We start from the raw sequence: 14,342 nt of genomic DNA on the forward strand, positions 1-14,342 counted from the left end.
CCAGCAGTGCCTTCCAAATGCCTATAGTAGGCCATCTGAGAAGTGGGGAGGCTGAGTGCAGTCTCCCTGTTCCTCGGACCACCTCCCAGACAGCCCTGGGGTCTGTTCTGGGTATCTATCCCCAGGGGGTGTTGAAAATTTTTGTGCTGCCAGATCCCTTGGCTATGTCACTCAGGTTTGGAAATGGTAATTGGTCAGAATAGGAAATGGACAATTGAATAAGAAGTGGTGTTACCTCTAGGGTGAAATATTGAAAGCCACCTGAAAGATGACCGGCACAGGGTTCAGATGGCAAAATCATGGTACACCAGTGAGTTGCTACAAAATGGAACATGGTGCATGGAGTCGGGGGGGGGGATGAATCCTCCTGCCCAACCGTTGACTCCTCAAATCCCATGGACCCCAATATCAAGTGGTGTAGTGACACCCCCAGGAATCTAAGGCAGAGTCTCCTGGGGAGAACCCAGAAGCAACATCATGACATCATGCTCTGGAGTGACATCATGACATCACTTCCAGTTCTCAGAAGAGAAGATGACGATGGTGGTTTTGCAGTGTGCCTGACACCCACTTCCTCCTGGCAAAAGCGGGTGCCAGAAGGGATTGTACCAGCCTGACTTACACTGGGCTGCTTGGACTTCCACCAGTTATATAGCTGGCAGAGATCTGAGAATTACCCACGTGTAATTAGTCTGTGGAACTCCTTGCCACAGGAAGTAGTGATGGCATCTTGCCTAGATGCCATTAAGAGGGTATTGGACAAATTTCTTGAGGAAAAGTTCACGGGTTACAAGTCATGGTAGGTATGTGCAAGGTAGAGGTAGGCTGCCTCTGATTGCCAGATGCAGGGGAGGGCAGCAGGAAGTAGGTTGTGTCTGTTGTCTTGTGTGTTCCCTGAAGCATTTGGTGGGCCGCTGTGAGATACAGGAAGCTGGACTAGATGGGCTTTTGGCCTGATCCAGCGGGGCTCTTCTTATGTTCTTATGAGTAGCCCCATAGGGCAGGCTGGGGAAAATATCCCCTTACCCCAAAGAGATCTCCAGCTACTTCCTAACCTGTGCTGGAGACCATGCCAGTGAAGGTTAAGTTAGGTCTCTGGCTTAGTATTTGAGATCTCTTTAACTAGGTAATAAAGGAGCAAGTTCTTTTAGAGGAAAAGCAGTCAAACCGGTCTCTAAAATCTTCTTCCAGTGCATATCACAAAAATCAACAACTTAAAAAGGGAGGTTAAATCAGGTTTTGGTACTGATGAAAGTGACTGTCCAGGCACTCGGAAGGCTTGACGAGTCATAGAAAAATAGCAAACAGATGGCATTTGGATTCCTCCCTTTAGGGGCAAATGTCATTCTTGACAATCCCAGCTGAACAGCTTCACTTCCCTGTTCGGGATCCAGACAAGAAGAAAACATCCCCCCCCCCCCTATTTCCCTGTGCTGGCATGAACCAAGGGGCCAGGAGCATTGCTTTGGGAGACAGTTATTGGCTCTGATAGATTTCCAGAAACACAAAGTATTTTAGTAGCTCATCTTCATTTCCGTCAAAAGAAATCGGAAACAAATGTCACAAATCATTTGGGTCAAGGATGACATTTCACGGCTCTCTGATTGTAGGCTGAAAAGCTCATCCAAGACTAAGACGGCGGCACTGTCAAATGACAAGGGGGAAAAATAAAACAATTAAGGAACGGCATCTAGAGCCATCACGGCTAATGAGCGTAAAGAACAGGAATGCACTGGGGGTGCTAGAGGTACACAGAGTAGTTTGGAGTGAGGCTGTCACAGCAGAAAAGGGCCTCTCCAACCTTGCAGAGCCGATGGGTGCCCCAGGAATTCTGGGAAGGAATGGCGGGTGCTACGGGAGCCAGGCCAGGTGCAAAATGAGCACTCCGTGCTCCCGTACAGCAACTGTTACTCTGCACGTGCCCAATCTCGTCTGATCTTGGAAGCTAAGCAGGGTCAGGCCTGGTTAGTACTTGGATGGGAGACCTCCTGGGAATACCAGGTGCTGTAGGCTTAGTATTGGCAACCTTCAGTCTCGAAAGACTATGGTATCGCGCTCTGAAAGGTGGTTCTGGAACAGCGTCTAGTGTGGCTGAAAAGGCCAATCCGGGAGTGACAATCCCTTCCACACCGGGAGCAAGTGCAGTCTGTCCCTGGTCTGTCTCCCTGGCTACGGGCCTTCCTTCTTTGCCTCTTAGCCTCAGACTGTTGGCAAAGTGTCTCTTCAAACTGGGAAAGGCCATGCTGCACAGCCTGCCTCCAAGCGGGCCGCTCAGAGGCCAGGGTTTCCCACTTGTTGAGGTCCATCCCTAAGGCCTTCAGATCCCTCTTGCAGATGTCCTTGTATCGCAGCTGTGGTCTACCTGTAGGGCGCTTATAAGCTTATGGTATAAGCTGTAGGCTTATACCATAGTCTTTCCATGCCCGATCTCGTCTGCTCTCGGAAGCTAAGCAGGGTCAGGTCTGGTTAGTACTTGGATGGGAGACCGCCTGGGAATACTGGGTGCTGTAGGCTTCCATAGTCTTTCGAGACTGAAGGTTGCCAACCAACCAATGCTCCCGTACATCTCCCATCAGGGCGGCCTTCGGGGGGGGGGGGGGAATTTCAAGCCAATCAGACCCAGGCAGGAGGGTGGGCTGCCCGATGGCAATGCTCCACTTGAAACTCTGCATGCGCCAATGCTTCGCTCCTCTCTCTTGGTGATGCCTCACCGTATAAGATTCCATCCCGGAGTGACAGCCACAGAGCCAGGTCGCAGCTGAGGCTACTCTACTCTCCGCCCCAGTGCTGTGCCCCTAGCACAGGTATGTGGCCCAATGTAGCCAAAGTGGTCAAATTGCCCTAAGGCCAGCCCTGCCTTCCATCCATACATGGAGAGAACACATGTGAGTGAGAGCCTGTAGAAAGGGAGCCTATAGAACAGGGGTGCTCACACTTTTTTGGCTCGAGAGCTACTTTGAAACCCAGCAAGGCCCGGAGATCTACCAGAGTTTTTTTTACAATGTTCGCGCCATCATAACATATAACATTTATGTGTACAATGTATGTTGGTGTACCTTGCATAACCGCATGAGCCAATATTGCACAACTATTGTTGGCAACCTTCAGTCTCGAAAGACTATGGTATCGCGCTCTGAAAGGTGGTTCTGGAACAGCGTCTAGTGTGGCTGAAAAGGCCGATTCGGGAGTGACAATCCCTTCCACACCGGGAGCAAGTGCAGTCTGTCCCTAATATTGCACAACACAACATAATTAACTATAAACATTTTTTGTAATGACTTGAGTTTACTTTGATGACTTGCACTGAAGTGAATCAGCCAAGGATGCATAGTCTGAACAGTAGCTGCTGACAGCCAGCCTCAAGCACACTTCCAAATGTTCATCAGTCATGGTGGAACGGTACTTGGACTTAATGATCTTCATGTAGGAAAAGGCTGATTCACATAAATAAGTGGAGCTCTTCCTGCCTCAGTTGCTCTTATATCCCTGAGGGCCCTATTGCCTTCAAGTGGCTGCAGCTGTGCAGCACACTCTGCTGGATGCCCAGGCCTTACCCTTCAAGGGGCCACTGCTGACACCACATCTACCTCCTCACCAGATCTTCCTCGATTCCAATACAAGTGGGGGGGGGAGCAGATCTCTATACAGACCAGTGCAAAAACAGGGGAAAGGTGTGGGGGAGGGAAGATCTCTATATAGACATCACAGCAAGACCAGTGCAAAACCCCTTGCACACAGAACCAACAGATGGAAGTTGTAGTTTCTTAAACTACAATTCCCAGGAGGCCTTGCAGGTCTTGTTATCTGGCGTGCTCCCTGGGGCATTTGGTGGGCTGCTGTGAGATACAGGAAGCTGGACTAGATGGGCCTATGGCCTGATCCAGTGGGGCTGTTCTTATGTTCTTAACTACAATTCCCAAGAGGCCTTGCAGGTCTTCTTGTTATCTGGTGTGCTCCCTGGGGCATTTGGTGGGCCACAGTGAGATACAGGAAGCTGGACTAGATGGGCCTTTGGCCTGATCCAGCAGGACTCTTCTTATGTTCCAGGGGGCAGGAGGAAGTGTCCTCTGTTATACCTCACAATGCCAATTCCTCTTTTTACTTTTAGTGGTTTGACCCAAAGTACCCACATAATTACTCCCTGGGCATCATGTGGCCATAAAATAAATGGATCCATTTTTCTCACGAAGATGGGTCCCTCCATTCATGAATCTCTGACTGCCCTCTAAGTTCTCCACCATGCCTGAGAGGGCTCCTTCCTTCTGTCCTCCTTTCTGTTCCTTCTTTTTTTTCTCATGTGGGTCCATTTGGAAGGCACAACACGTCGCCCGCGACAGGAGCCGAGCAGATGTCAAAAGACGAACATGACAGAAATCCCTCGGCAAACATTGGCAGAGTCAGTCCAAATGGGTGTTCTGGCTAAACGAGGGACGAAAAATATCAGCTGCCAACTCCGAAAGGTGGAGCCGGAGAGAGTAAGGAAGAGATCAAAATGTGTTTGTTCTCTGGGTTAATTCCCAGGATCTCTTTCTTCAGTTGACAGGGTCTGAGACAAGGAAGAAGGAAGTAGAAGCAATTGTGGAGTGCACAGATCATTTCACTGGCAGTCTTATTGTGGTCCTACCTTCACAATAACCCAGCAAAACAAATCTGATCTGTGTTTTGCTGCTGGGGAGCTGAGGCTGAGAGGGAGAAGATGGCCTAAGGCCACTAGGTGGGTCCCGAGGCAATTTCAAGTGGGTCCCGTTCATTTCCACATGTTTATTATTTTTAATAATATATTTTTTATATTTTTAATATATTAGAATAGATGCTACCATGCAATGTTTGGGGGTTTAAAAAAAACAAAACAGATCAGCAACTCCTTGAGAGGATTAGGAGGGTTCTTTATTTTAAATACGTTTAAAAACTTATATCTATTGCAAACTTTTACTTACTTACTTGATTGGATTTGGTCCTATGGGTGGGGTGTGACAAAATGTCCTGCTTGATGATGCCACTTCCAGCCACGGCATCATTAACAGGCTAATGACATCACTACCGGTGGGTCCCAACAGAATGTCGTTCTAAAAAGTGGGTCCCAGTGCTAAACAGTTTGAGAACCACTGTGCCATAATGTATTGTCTCGTTCCCCTCTAGTTTCGGTTTACAGGATCCCGTGCTGGCAATATATATGAAGAGAGGAAAAGGGGGGGAGGACACAGCCTCTTGCTACAGTGAGACTCTGTTATGAGAATATGCTTCAGCAATGTGATGCACGAGCTTTGGAAGGTGTTAAGTGCGCCTCTAATGCAACACTAGAAGACTTTGCCAACATGCTGAACAATCTGATTTCCTTCTGAAAGGAGAAGGGGGGGGAAATGAACTGAATTGGGGGGGGAGGAAGGAAAATGATTGATTTACAGCCTATGTTGGGCATCCCATTATCAGGGTCTCGGTTTAAGAAAATTCCAAACTTTGACATCCATCAAACGGTGGTGACACAGTTCGGGCTGCTTTTAGAAACTGTCGCCAGGGAACGAGGCATAAATCCAAGTGTTATCTCCATAAAAGGGATATTGAATTACATGGCACAATAGGGACATAAATATATAACTGCCTTGCAGAATGTAGCAGAGGAGAAAGTCCTGCCGTCGTCATTGCACAACGGCAGGTCTCTGCTGCAAAAACAGGGCCTCGGTTCTTAGAAATCAAAGGGCAGGAATGAATCACGCCACCCAGTCACAAAATGGCAACTGTTTTGTGCCCGGCGAAACATTTCGAGGTTTCTTTAGTCATTCTGGTGCGAGGATTTCAAAACTGGTGCTATTTTGGGCAGAGCGTCAATAGTTTACCCACAATTTACACCAGGCGGTGGTATCAGATGACGTGTGTGACAAGGTCAGAGGTTCTCACATACCTTGGGTGGTTTTTGGGTGGTTCTCAAATACCAAGATTTTCATAATTTTGGCCAGTAATGGTGTCAAATCTCCCCCTCCCCAGTTTGCAGTCTGTGCCCCTGTTGATGTCACTGTGTGGAATAATTTAATTAACTTTCTTTGAGCGCAATCCAAACAGCGCGCTCGGTCGGCGCAAGTCCCTTGCGTCAGTCTGGGAGGGTCGCAAACCTGTAAAGCATGTTTGTGCCTCCTTAAGAGTCAGCTGGGCCGGAGCAAGGACATGTGCCAGCCCATGGAGGCCACATTCTGTGCCAGTGATAGGTAAGTCCATACTGGCTGAGTTCGGCCAGCGCAGGGATCAGGGACAGGGTGTGTGTGCGTGTGGGGGGGGGATGGAGGTGAGAAGGAGGTGTTTTGGGGGAGGGCGGGTGGTCCTGTAGGTGGGCAGTGGGGAGAGAGGGGGGTGGGGCCAGAACCCAGCAGTTATGCCAGACCCTGGTCCTGTTCCCAGGCAGAGTGACACAGCTCCGGACTGAAGTGTTTGCCCCAGCCTGAGCTGCTTGCAGCCCAAGACTCTTGCTGGATATGGGGCAGCAGGCCTGCTGGACTCCCTGATCCAGAGCAAATTAGGGTTGCGCGTTTGTCTGCTCAAAAAAACACACAAAAACAATTCTTCGAAATATTCTTTTTAAAAAAGCATTTTCGAAGAAAAAGCACATAGGCATGAAGTCAAGCTGGAGGGAGGGGGTATCATTCATCACTAGCCACCAGGTGGACATCCTGCCTTTGAAGGTTTTGAAAGGTGGCCCTACCATGAGTCCAGGTGGGGCAGTCAGAAGACAGATTTGTGGGCTTTGCTAAGGAAAGTAGATGGAGAGCGACGGACAGCTCTGGTCCATGGGAACGTCTGGCATGCAGAGAGCCCCATCAAAATGAACAGGAGCTGAGCCAGCATCTGCCAGCCCAGCGTCTCCTTAGTGCTCAGAACGAACCTATTCATTTTGTTTTATCCCTTTGCAAGTAAAACCCGGTTTATAGGACACTTATTCACCATTAAGCATTCCCAAAGAAGGACAGTCAGAGAGAAATCTGCTCCAGGGGCGTGAAGGAGTTTTGCTATCCCCCCTCCGAGATACTCCCATTGCAACCCATTTGCTATCCCATTGGCCACACATTGCAGAATGGGGGTGTTTCATTTAATGATTCCTAGAATGGGGCACTTTCCACCTTCTCCTCCTCCTGAATTTCTTCCCAGAGTATGGAGCTAACCCTGCCTCACTCTCAAAGTGCATTCAGGCTTCTCCACGATCCCAGTTCAGTTTCCACACTTTGCACACCGTGAGATACATACGCAGTTGGCCACAGGTTTCCGATGCTTCTGTTCCTGTGGGTCTTGCTAAGACACAGCAGGCACGTAAGACACAGCAGAGAAGCCTTGCATGTGCACCAAGATTGTTTGTGGGGGTGCTTTGCCCCAGAGTGACTTCCAAGAGTGCCGAAGACTGCCCAGCAGTCCTGCAAACGGCGTGGTTTTATGACATGAAGATAGGGACGGTTATTTGGATCTAGTCCCCTGTGGATCTAGATCCAACCGGTACAAACGTCAAGAGAAGAGCAAAACAAGTTTCGCTTGCTGAGGTTTCAGAAACAAAGCACCACCTGCTGGGAAGAGTTGGGCCACTGGAGAGATGGATGGATGGATGGATAGATTCCCCTCCCTCCCCCCACATTTAGGACACATTTCCCTTATTGGAAAAAATGATACCTCCTAGCAGGTAAATTAGTAGGGGAGTGATATTAAAATGTCATGCCTGTTAATGAGGATGTTGAATTATGGCACATCATAAAGTATTATAAGCCGTAATTTGTGAATAAGATAAAAAGGGTTAAAAAAACCTCTTTGATGTAATGTTATTACTTAGAGTACTTGAAAGTGATCAAATTACGATCCATCAAAGGGAGAAACGGTGAAACTGTTGCACTGGAGGGAGAGAAGGGGAGACGGATCTCTACACTTCAAATGAGCCCTTGAAATATTCGTTTTAATAATTTACTCTTCCCCTTATGCCAAGCTGGCAGCAGGTTTTTTGGAACCCGTGAAATGCTCTAAGAAATTAAATGGCCCAAACAAGCTGCAATGGCTTCCCCGAAACCTAAAACGATAACATGAGGTTTTTGATCACGAGTTCAAAGGCAGGGGCCCCGATCCAGAGGCTCCAATGCACTCGTGATGGGGCTTCGCTCCCTCACCTCTTCCTTGGATACAGCCAGACCATCGCTTCTTAGAAGGCAGCATCCCAAAGGCAGCCGGTTCGCCTCGTCTCTCCGATCACGATGGTGGGCTGAACGTGCGCGCAATAAGCCACAAAGCGACATCTGCTCAAACTGAGTGTTGGGAGAGTTAGAGCAGACAAAAGAAAATATTTCTTTATCCGGTGTGTAATTAGACTGTGGGACTCCTTGCCACAGGATATGGTGATGGTGTCTGGCCTTGAAAAGTGGACTGGACAGATTTCAAGAAAAAAAAAGTCCATCAGAGGTTGCAAACCGTGGTGGGTATGCACTACCTCCTGGCTTTAGGACTCCCTCAGAATGCCAGGTGTAAGTGGGTGGCACCAAGATGCAGGTCTCTTGTTGTCTTGTGTGCTTCTCCCTGAAGCATCTGGGAGGGGGGGCAACACTGTGAGATCTAGGAAGCTGGACTAGATGGGCCTTTAACCAGATCCAGTGGGGCTCTTCTTATGTTCTTAAAGCATACAGCCAGCAAAGAAGGGATTTCACTTTGGGTTGTATTAAAAGCCTGGTCTCGTGGACCTCTTCCCATGCAGTGGGCAGGGCAATGCCTTGGGCAGTGGGCGTGTTGCCACTGCCACACTCCGCTGGTTTTGGGGCTATAACTTTTGATGTTGTTGGCAACCTTCAGTCTCGAAAGACTATGGTATTGCACATTGAAAGGTAGTTCTGGAACAGCGTATAGTGTGGCTGAAAAGGCCGATTCGGGAGTGACAATCCCTTCCACACCGGGAGCAAGTGCAGTCTGTCCCTGGTCTGTCTCCCTGGCTATGGGCCTTCCCTCTTTGCCTCTTAGCCTCAGACTGTTGGCCAAGTGTCTCTTCAAACTGGGAAAGGCCATGCTGCACAGCCTGCCTCCAAGCGGGCCGCTCAGAGGCCAGGGTTTCCCACTTGTTGAGGTCCACTCCTAAGGCCTTCAGATCCCTCTTGCAGATGTCCTTGTATCGCAGCTGTGGTCTACCTGTAGGGTGCTTTCCTTGCACGAGTTCTCCATAGAGGAGATCCTTTGGGATCTGGCCATCATCCATTCTCACAACATGACAGAGCCAACGCAGGCATCTGTTTCAGTAGTGCGTACATGCTAGGGATTCCAGCTCATTCCAGGACTGTGTTGTTTGGAACTTTGTCCTGCCAGGTGATGCGGAGGATGCATCGGAGGCAGCGCATGTGGAAAGCGTTCAGTTTCCTCTCCTGTTGTGAGCGGAGAGTCCATGACTTGCTGCAGTACAGAAGTGTACTCAGGAGGCAAGCTCTGTAGACCTGGGTCTTGGTATGTTCCATCAGCTTCTTGTTGGACCAGACTCTCTTTGTGAGTCTGGAAAACGTGGTAGCTGCTTTACCGATGCGTTTGTTTTGATAGAAACTTTTGATAGAATCGAGATATTTCAATACGGTCTGTTTCATTGCATTGTGCAAGAAATCACACATTAAATGATATGTCACATGATGGTATCCTTCAAAAATACCAAGTTTTTAAACATTTTAGCGAGTAAAATGTGGTGTCATCCCTTCCCTTGCTTATCACCTGGCGCGGCCTGCAGCCCCCCCCCGCACTCCGCTAGCGACGCCACTGCTTGCCCAAGTTCTGGCGGTTTGCGCCGAGTCCCGTCTCGCCTCTCCCCGTGTCAAATAATCACACGTTCCCCCATATCTATCTTTGTTTTCCCTTTTTGCCTCCGCTGCCGTTTCTCCTGCAATCTCATTCATTAAAACCCAACGAGGCCGCCCTAATCGAGCCTGATCCCCGATGACGATAAATGCATCCTGACACAACCTTTAATAAATTGAACGGAGGGAGCGCCAAAAAAGAAAAGCACCCCGATGGTCCGTCTCGCTGGCGAACCACACTCATCCACTTTGACATGTGCACATTCTCGTTTGCGTCAAAAGTCAATGCTTCTCAACACGGCGGGAAGCTGTTTAGCTTCGCGTCAGCAAATTCACTTTAGATGTTAACTCTTCTCCCCAAAAAACCGCCATTTAGAGGAATTAGAAAATTGTACATTATAACTCAAACGAGGCCAGCTGGGGCCAAGGCAGAGATTTCCTTTGCTTTGGAGAATGCAGGCAGCCAAATACGGGCACGAAATTCAGCTCTGGCCCCTACCATTCCTCCACCGTAAGGCCGTTGTTCTAAAATGAGATTCTGATTGAAGTGCCAATCATCTATTGGGGGGGGGAGGTTGGGGGGGGGGGAGAGAAGCTGCCAGGACTGAAACCTGGCTTGCCCCGTGGGGAACCGGGAATGAAGAATGATGAGTAAGGAGTGCTGGAGAAAGTTGGAGGGGCATGTAGAGTTGGAGAAAGGGGTTAATGAAACCAAAGGTGGGGGGGAAGCTTTCATAGGTTTTCTGAGATCCCAGGAGGCTATATGCAGCCTTCCCAACCCTAAGAAGACCAAAGGGGGGGGGGGCTTTCATAGGCTTTCTGAGGTCCCAGGAGGCCAAGTGCAGGCTTTCCAACCGTAAGAAGACTAAAGATGGGGGGGGGGCTTTCATAGGCTTTCTGAGGTCCCAGGAGGCCACGTGCAGCCTTCCCAACCCTAACAAGGTCTGCCGGAGGCCTTAGAAAGGCACTTCCGCTTTTAGCGAAAACCAGAAGTGCCTTTCTAAGTGAGGAGGGTGTTAAAAATTCTGTGCCCCCCCCCCTGGTGCCAGGTGGCTTAACTATGCCACTGCACCAAGACCCGTTTCACTGGAGGTGGAAGCCCGGGGGCCTTCAGCACGCAGAACGTGTGCTTGACCCCTCGATCTCAGCCCTTCCGCCCATTACGGTGTCTCCTCCAAGATTCACAACTCGCGCCGCAGGCATCCGGGGGTGTTTGATTTCTCCTTCTCAGACGCAGAGCAGCCCCTTTTCTCAGCGTGTTAAGAGACACCTGCGCCTCTCCCGCCGCCTTGCTCGGAAGCTTTCCAGAGCTGGCACTGAGAGTGTTGGACATCTGCTGCCCTCGAGGGCCCAAAGACACACAGGAGGCAGAGTTTGGCACTCTTGGGCGATCGGCGCTCCCCCCTTTCCCTTTCCTTTGGGGTGTCTGCTATTTCTGATGCTACAAGAACTGGGGGCAAAGCCTCGAAGGGGTGCTAAAAAAACACACAGAGGAATTCAGGCAGAGCCGCTTGGCTGGTTTGAGGCCTGGAGGAGAAGCATTGCAGCAACGGCTGCTCCTGGCTGGCTGGCTGGCAGCTCTCCTCGTTGCACCGGCTTTCTTTGACCAGGAGGAAAGGAAGAAAAATAAATCATTTCCCTCCATCAGCAAATATTGCACGCTGACCCGAACGTGGAAGAAGCAGCTGGGAGCGCAGAATCCAGACACATTTTTTTCTGCATCTGTTGTTAGCTGTGGGCTCCACACTTGGCTCCTAAACCTGCCAGGAGACCACCAAGCCCTCAGGCCAGGAAAGATCTCTCCCTGTGCCATGAGATAAAGGTGAGATCAGGGCATGTGTTTCTGAACTGGGAAACGCCAGTCTTGGGCTTTTAATGCTTACTTTGTACAGCAGAACGAGTGCAAGTCTCCTTCCCAATTTTGGCCCTCACAACAATCCTGTGAGGTAGGTGAGAGAAAGAGAGAGTGACTGGCCCAAGGTCACCAAGGAAGCTTCCTGGCTGAGTGAGGATTTGAACCTGGATCTTCCAGGTCTTAGTCCAACTCACAAACCACTAAACCAGTGTTTCCCAAACTGGGGTCAGGACCCACTAGGTGGGTCCCCATTCATTTCAATAATAATAATAATAATAATAATAATAATAATAATAATAATAATAATAATAATAATAATACAGGTATTTCTATACCGCCTTTCTTGGTCCTCAGATTTCTCCTTAGACTTTATTCAAGGCGGTTTACAAAGGCAGGCCAATTAAATCCCCGTAGGGATTTTTACAATTTGAAAGAAGGTTTCTATCTTTCAAGAAACCACAACATTCAGGTGTTACTGTCTTCATCTGGCTGCACATTCTGGCCTCCATCCTCCCACGCTCAGAGCAGATGGAATAGCTCAGCTCAGCTTGTCAGCTGCTTCAAGGTCGCACGGTGCCAGTGGCCTCGAACTGGCGACCTGCGGATGTTATCTTCAGGCAAACGGAGGCTCTACCCTCTAGACCAGACCTCCTGCCCAATATGAGATCAGTATTTTATTGATATTGAAATAATTTCAATATTTTATTTCTAATATATTAGACTCGTTATTACCATGGTATGTGACTGCATTTGGGGACTTTTAACAGGCCACTGGGTGTATGCTTTTGATGGTGAATGGGACTTCCTCCTGCTTAAGTGTAGGTGGGATTGCAGCCTAGGATTGTTAAAAATTGTGCTGCTTGATGATGTCACTTCCAGTCGTGACATCACTTCCGGTGGGTCCTGACAGATTCTCATTCTAAAAAGTGGGTCCTGGTGCTAAAGGTTTGAGAACCTCTGCAGTACACCATCCCTGGGAAATATAATTTTCCCAAGGTATCTAGGTGGGGAGTTATGGCGAGACCGGCCATGAAAGCCTCCTTGGACTTATAGAACAGTGTGGAACACAAGATCTGGCCCCTATAAAGTTTCCACTCAGTCCTGCTCTTCGAGTAAACCTGTCCTTGCCTAAGACCCTTTGCTGGGTCGATCTCAACTGTGGGGAAGCCTTGCGTGACTCTTCCTCTTTGGTCTCATGCTAAAGGATAATTTTGGAGTTTGATGTTATTTATGTTTTTTGAGTTTCTCCTCTTAGGGGTGTGCAAAATTTGCTTGTTCTTTTTATCTGATTTTCATTTTTTAAAAAATATTTGTGGTTTTCCTTTCCTTTCTGGAGCCTTTTTCTTACCACCCTGGTTGGCAACCTTCAGTCTCAAAAGACTATGGTATAAGCCTACAGCACCCGGTATTCCCAGGCGGTCTCCCATCCAAGTACTAACCAGGCCTGACCCTGCTTAGCTTCCGAGATCAGACGAGATCGGGCATGGAAAGACTATGGTATAAGCCAGGGGTGCTCAAACTTTCAACTTTAGGGATGCTGGACCTTTAACAAGTGTATAGAAGAGAGAATTGCAGCAGGTGCAACTTGTCATCCCACAGATAACAAGCTACACCTGCTGAAATTCTCTCTTCTATACACTTGTTAAAGGTCCAGCATCCCTAAAGTTGAAAGTTTGAGCACCCCTGGTATGAGCCAACAGCACCTGGTATTCCCAGACGGTCTCCCATCCAAGTACTAACCAGGCCTGATCCTGCTTAGCTTCCGAGATCAGACGAGATCAGGCATGGAAAGACTATGGTATAAGCCTATAGCACCCGGTATTCCCAGGTGGTCTCCCATACAAGTACTAACCAGGCCTGACCCTGCTTAGCTTCCGAGATCAGACGAGATCGGGCATGGAAAGACTATGGTATAAGCCTACAGCACCCGGTATTCCCAGGCAGTCTCCCATCCAAGCGCTAACCAGGCCTGACCCTGCTTAGCTTCCAAGATCAGACGAGATCGGGCATGGAAAGACTATGGTATAAGCCTACAGCACCCGGTATTCCCAGGAGGTCTCCCATACAAGTACTAACCAGGCCTGACCCTGCTTAGCTTCCGAGATCAGACGAGATCGGGCATGGAAAGACTATGGTATAAGCCTACAGCACCCGGTATTCCCAGGCGGTCTCCCATCCAAGTACTAACCAGGCCTGATGCTGCTTAGCTTCTGAGATCAGACAAGATCAGGCATGTGCAGGGTAAAGTGGTCCACCCTACCTGGTATATATATTGCCATATTGGCAACCTTCAGTCTCGAAAGACTATGGTATCGCGCTCTGAAAGGTGGTTCTGGCACAGCGTCTAGTGTGGCTGAAAAGGCCAATCCGGGAGTGACAATCCCTTCCACACCGGGAGCAAGTGCAGTCTGTCCCTGGTCTGTCTCCCTGGCTATGGGCCTTCCTTCTTTGCCTCTTAGCCTCAGACTGTTGGCAAAGTGTCTCTTCAAACTGGGAAAGGCCATGCTGCACAGCCTGCCTCCAAGCGGGCCGCTCAGAGGCCAGGGTTTCCCACTTGTTGAGGTCCATCCCTAAGGCCTTCAGATCCCTCTTGCAGATGTCCTTGTATCGCAGCTGTGGTCTACCTGTAGGGCGCTTTCCTTGCACGAGTTCTCCATAGAGGAGATCCTTTGGGATCCGGCCATCATCCATTCTCACAACATGACCAA

General features: G+C 49.2%; 2 pseudogenes; one reads left to right on the top strand and one right to left on the bottom strand.

The window, feature by feature from the left end:
* Positions 1–1,893: 1,893 nt before the first annotated feature.
* LOC136633879 (5S ribosomal RNA) lies at positions 1,894–2,013 on the top strand (annotated as a pseudogene).
* Positions 2,014–13,024: 11,011 nt separating this feature from the next.
* LOC136634012 (5S ribosomal RNA) lies at positions 13,025–13,139 on the bottom strand (annotated as a pseudogene).
* Positions 13,140–14,342: the final 1,203 nt, after the last annotated feature.

Source organism: Tiliqua scincoides, chromosome 13 (genome assembly GCF_035046505.1).
Source record: "Tiliqua scincoides isolate rTilSci1 chromosome 13, rTilSci1.hap2, whole genome shotgun sequence".
In the NCBI taxonomy this organism is placed as follows: Eukaryota; Metazoa; Chordata; class Lepidosauria; order Squamata; family Scincidae; genus Tiliqua; species Tiliqua scincoides.